We start from the raw sequence: 6,000 nt of genomic DNA, 5'->3' as shown, positions 1-6,000 counted from the left end.
GGTAAAACTCTTTTAAGAAGTGGACTCATGAATTTGGAAGGAAAGACGGCGGAACAGAGCAGTACAAGCAGAAAATGAATGATCTATGCACTTCACAGCTACATCTCAGCCAGAAGTCTTCAAGTACAAACACCATACCTGATGAGCTGTAGGGCTGCTGGACCACTGACAAGGAGATACACAGAAGCTCAGAGCTCCTAAAGAAACAGGTCAGTACTGATTAGGGCCAGTATGGAGCTGCCACGCTACAGTCCATGCTGCCTGCCCTGCTGGGATAGAGAAAGTGTGGGGCTGTAGGGTTTCCCACAGCCTACAAGCATAACAGTTGTGACCAGTGGCTGGCCCTGAGGCTAGGGTGGTACACAGCAGTCTAGAGCAGGCCCCCAGGGCTTGTTCTGCTGGGAGACAGAGAGTGCAGGGCAGTGATGCTGCCCTCAGCCTACAAGCTCAGTAGTCTTCCTGGTGAGCTGTGTGGAAGCAGACATCAAGGGTGGGGAAGTGTGCAGCAGCTCACAGTTCACCCAGAACCTCTGCTTAGCCACCTGTGTCCCCTTATACATGTCTACCACCTCACCTGTATCCGCTTATCCTGTTCCTCTTCTTCTCCAGCACAATCACCTGATTTTCTAGCCACAGACAGACAAAGTGACTAGCTGTACCACAGGCTTTTCTGAGAAATTATAGAAAAATTCCCCAGAAACCTCTTCCACCAGGCACACTTCAGATACATCACTGAGCATGGCGTTTGCTCTGTTCCTCTTAAGAAAATAATAGCTTTTGGAAATTGCCTAGCAGGGAGCTGCATGTCTCTGGGAGTTCTGGTCTACTTATCAGGGAAGTCTCCATTCCCAGGTTCTAATGGAATATCTACCCAGCTTCCTTCTCTTCGACTCTCAGGAAGCTGGAGGCCAGATTCAAAGCTGACAGTACCAACCAAAGATCATCTTTCTGGTTATGATTTTTCTAGGCCCTTTGCACTTCCCCATCCATTCCTGTTTGCTGGAGATGCTGTGGTCTGCTGTTTACACCGTGTTGGGTCATGTGCCAGGCTCTGCTGTAGGAACTGAGGACAGGAACAAGCAGGAAGAAGGAATATGGCTTCCTGACTAACTACATTGTCAGCAAGGGCTGGTGGCCTACCCAATCCACAAGACCCATAGGAAATTTAATAATGCCTTGAGCAGACAGGGGAAAGGTGTATAGAGGCCAGGGCCACAGCCAATCGCAGACCCCAGGTCTTGTTCACGTGGTCCTTACGTGGAAGATCATACAAATGGTGAAATACAGCCACGGGCTTATGGAATTTTTGAACTGGAAAGAACAGCAGATAAATCCAAATCCTTCTTTACAGACACTAGAAAAGCTGCACAGCAAGCAACTTGCTTAAGGCTGGGACTAAGGGATGAACGCCTCTCTCCTCTAGCCCAGAGCTTTTTCCACCATCCCACCCACAAAGCTGAAGAGCCTCACGCTTTGCCCATGGAAAGGTTTTCATTGCAGATCCTTGGAAAATGCGCAAAGAGCTTATGCCTGTGCATGTGTGATTCTTTTCACCCCAGCAGACATTCCAAATTGAATAAACATGGGAGCTAAGTCCCTGAAGATTGTTTTCCTCAAAACCTTCCCTGGTTTTGATGCTCTGGTTTCCCTGCGCTTTAGGAGTCACTGGGTTGAGGTTGGGGGCATCTACAGTTCTGTTGGGAGCAGCAGGGGCTGGGAAGTTAGGGGCTTGTGGCTGAACGTGGGGAACAGAAACAGGTGGCAAGTGGGATTGCTAAGCAGGAGCTCCAGGGAAAGCCGTCTGCCTGGTCTAGGACGAGACAGATAGGGATTGCAGATATTTCCTAACACATCTGGTTTTGGTCAACGTTGGAGGGATCATGAGTATAGCTTCTTAAAAATTCCTGAAATCCAAGGGGGTGGGGAGACTAAAAACCGGACGAACGTGGGGACCTTGCTTGCATAGAGTGCTAACCACTTTCTCATTGCTGTCCCCAAACACAGAGCAAGAATCAACTTAAGGAAGGAAGGGTTTATTTTGGTTTATAGTTCCAGGAGACCATAGTTGGAAGGCATGGCCTCAGGCCTGAGAGGCAGCTGGTGACTTTGCAAGCACGGTTAGGACAGAGAACAGACAGGGAACCTGGCTGGGCTGAGAAACCCCAGGGCTCACTTTCAAATACACGAGCCACTGGGAGACATTTGAATTCAACCCACAGTGTCAGGCCAGTAGGCATCTTGGCCTCTCCATGTCTGTGATGAAAGTGCTTGGCGTCTTCAGCAATAAGTCCTTGTCGTCACATTCTGATGAGTAACCATGAGCCATCCTAATAGCCTACATTGTTTTGGAGGTGTTTGGGATCTCTTGACCCCTTGAAGATGGGTATCCCACAGCCGGCCTTGGGTGCTTTCGTTGAACTACCTATCAGCTTCTGGAAGGAGCATTGTCTCTCAGTGATGGTGACTCCAGCTAAACTCTTATTTCAGGAAACTCTCAAAATCGTTGGTTTCCATATGGCTTTTCCCAACATCCCTCGTGTTAGTTGTTCTTCCTCTATACCCTCCTCTGTCCTCTCCTCCACTTCCTTCTCATGAAACCTTCCCAACCCTTTATTCCTCTTTCTCCTTCATACCCACCCCTGTCCTCTCCCTCAAGGTCCCAGCAGTGGTCCTTTTCCAATTTCTCTACCTCTATGGTGCTCCAAGAGAAACATGAATTTGAAGCTGCTATCTACACATGGGAAAGAACACACAGTATTTGTCTTTCTAGGTCTGAGTTACCTTGCTCGGTTTACTTTTTTTCTAGTTGCATCCATTTACCCACAAACTTCATAATTTCATTTTCCTTTGCAGCATAATAAACTTCTGCTGTCTATACATATGACGGTTTCATTATCCATCCATCAGCTGACAGAGAGCTAGGTTGAAGCAGAAGGGGGAAGGCAGTTGTGGGTGGACATGATCAAAGTAGATTATGAGCAAGTATAAAATAATTGAATAATACAGGATTTAAAAAAATCAACAAAATAAAGAAGAAGAGAGATAAACTACAAATACAGTTGGCATGTGTATGTGTGTGCCCGCATACACATGTAGTTTTAGGAATAAGAACCTCACTTAAGGACACAAGTCATCCTGTTGCCAGGGGTTTTTGTCCTGTCCGGTTCCCGCAATCATCAAGTCCCAAAGAAATCACACAGAGGTCTACATTAGTTATAAACTGATTGGCCTAGTATCTAAGGCTTCTTATTAACTCTTATAAAGTATATTAGCCCATTATTCTTGTCTATGTTAGCCATGTGGTTTGGTACCTTATTTGTCAAGGCATTTATATCTCGTTTCTTCTGTGGCTGGACAGGACTGCAGACTAGGACTTCCTTCTTTCCAGAATTCTCCTGTTCTCATTGACCTGCCTCTACTTCCTGTCTGGTTGTCCCGCCTATACTTCCTGCCTGACTACTGTCCAATCAGCGTTTATTTAAAATATAATTGATAGAATCAGACCATTGTCCCACAGCATCATCCTAATAATTGGGTATCTATGACAAGTTCTGGCTGAGTGGTTTTCAAATGAGACTTCAGTTCAGAGCCCTAGGAAGCTCAGCCTCAGCCCCTTTGTGGTGTTTACAGTCAATCAAACACAGAGGCCTGTGGGAGAAGGGCTCCTTTGAGAAATTTGGGGCCCATGAGCTGTGGGAAATGCAAGAAAACGCTGGGTCTGTGCATCCCACCCTCCTTACTTTGCAGGTGTCTTACATACTGTCAGGACCTTTTAGCAGGGGCTCTCTGCTCTGCTACATGTGAGCAGTCATGGATTCCATGCCCACATCTGGGTAGGGCCTAGTTTCCTATCTTGTGAAGTAACGGCATTTGGCATAGGACAGATTTCCAGCAAGGATCCCAATAATGACCATGTGACTACTCTTTTGAAAGCTGAGCGGTCAGATTTTGCAATGATGCATTCCCCCCCCAGAGACATGCAGCTCTGGTGAATGCAATTCTGTGTTTCACCCTTGCTTGGTTTCAGAGTAGACTGGGAGTTGTCACAAACATCTAGGTGTGATTCATTCCTTTGTCTCCTCGCTGGGATCAAAAGAGTGGGAACAGGTGGAGGGAGTGGCCTCTGAAGGGCTTGTGCTGGTGATGCCAAGACAATGAGCTAGGAATTGTGGCAAAAGTCTGTCTGGCCTTGAGCTTGTCAGCCATTGTGTCCCCAAGCCTGGCCACTCTCTGAGGTTTGTCAGCTATGGGGCTGGGAGATGGCTGGGTGGTGAAGTGCTAACAACCTGAGTTAAGAGCCCTAGCTGGGCGCACTGGCCTAAACCTGTAATCCAATTTCAGGACTATGACAGAAGCATCCTTAGGGCTCTATAGACAGTTAAATTGTCAGAATTGGTGAGGTCCAGGCTCAGTGAGAAAGTTGGCCTCAAAAATTAAGGTATATGTTGGGTGTGGTGGCACTTGCCTTTAATCCCAGCACTCAGGAGACAGTGGCAGGCCAATCTCAGTGAGTCCAAGGCCAGCCTGATTAAAGTAGTGAGTTCTAGGACAGTCAGGGCTATGTAGAGAGACCTTATCTAAAAAAAAACCAATACCTAAATAAATAATAGGCAGAGGGTCTACAGAGATGGCCCAGCAATTAAGAACACTGACTGCTCTTGCAAAGGACCCTGGTTTGGTTCACAGCATACACATGGTAGCTCGCAACCACCTTTAACTCTGGTCCCAGGGGATCTGATGTCGTCTTCTGACTTCTTTGGGCACTTTATGTATGTGATACATAAACACATGCAGGCAAAACACTCACATATAAGTAAAAATGAGTAAATTTTTAAAAAATAAGTAATATAGAGATTGTACTGGTTAGTTTTTTGTCAACTTGTCAAAAGCTAGAGTCGTTAGAGAGGAGGGAGCCTCAGTTGAGGAAATGCCTTCCTAAGATCCAATTATAAGGTATTTTCTTAATTAGTGATCAATGGGGAAAGGCCCAGCCCATTGTGGGTGGTGCCATCTGTGAGACTGGTGGTGCTGGTTCTACAAGAAAACAGGTTGAGCAAGTCATGAAGAGCAGTACCCCTCTATGGCCTCTGTGTCAGCTCCTACCTCCAGGTTCCTGCCCTGTTTGAGGAACTCAAACAGTGCTGTGGAAGTGGAAGCCAAATAAACCCTTTTCTCTCCAGGATGCTTTGGTCATGGTATTTCATTGCAGCCGTAGAAAGCCCAGCTAAGACAGAGACGACAGCAGACAAGAGGAGGAGTGTTGGCCTTATGCAAAGACTAAGACTTTTGTACAATGGATTTATGTCCCTACGTTTTGATGTGATGGATCCTAGAACCCCATGGATACCAGAGGGTAAATGGACTGTTTTTTCTCCAGTATGAGGAGAAGTAGAAACTTAAACAGGAGAGTGGTCACGTGTTGATAGGAGCCAGAGACAGCTGGATATGGTCCCAAGCACACAATGTTAACGCCTCTGCTGACTGTGGCATCCACCACTGCCATCAAGCCCTGGAGTTCCTGACTCTCCAGTACACTGGGACGCAGAAGAGGCTGGACACATAGCTCTTGGATTTCTGTGAGTGATCTTCAGAAGCTCATGAACAAAATCAGACTTTTAAACCAGAGTGGCGGGCAAATGGAGGCGTACATTTAAAAGCTAATAATTTTTACTTATGGGTATAAGTTTGATTTATGTTTTCCTTTCGTTTTTCTTGTTGTTAGCACTGGTTTTTAAAGCTACACAATTAATATCAAAATGAATTTTCATTCTCAGCAATTCCAGTAAATGAGAGTAACAGAGTCAAATGTGAAAGGGTCTGACTGTCTCCTTGCTGGACAACACTTCTTCTTTCTCACAGACAGCTGTTGGGTCTGACTGTCTTCTTGCTGGACAACCCTTCTTCTTTCTCACAGACAGCTGTTGGGTCTGACTGTCTCCGTGCTGGACAACCCTTCTTCTTTCTCACAGACAACTGTTGTTGTTGCTGTGGCTCCTTCAT

This window comes from Microtus oregoni, unplaced genomic scaffold (assembly GCF_018167655.1).
Source record: "Microtus oregoni isolate MIOR12 unplaced genomic scaffold, Mior012 000011F_ref0000422, whole genome shotgun sequence".
In the NCBI taxonomy this organism is placed as follows: Eukaryota; Metazoa; Chordata; class Mammalia; order Rodentia; family Cricetidae; genus Microtus; species Microtus oregoni.
Note: the sequence above shows the minus strand (reverse complement) of the source record.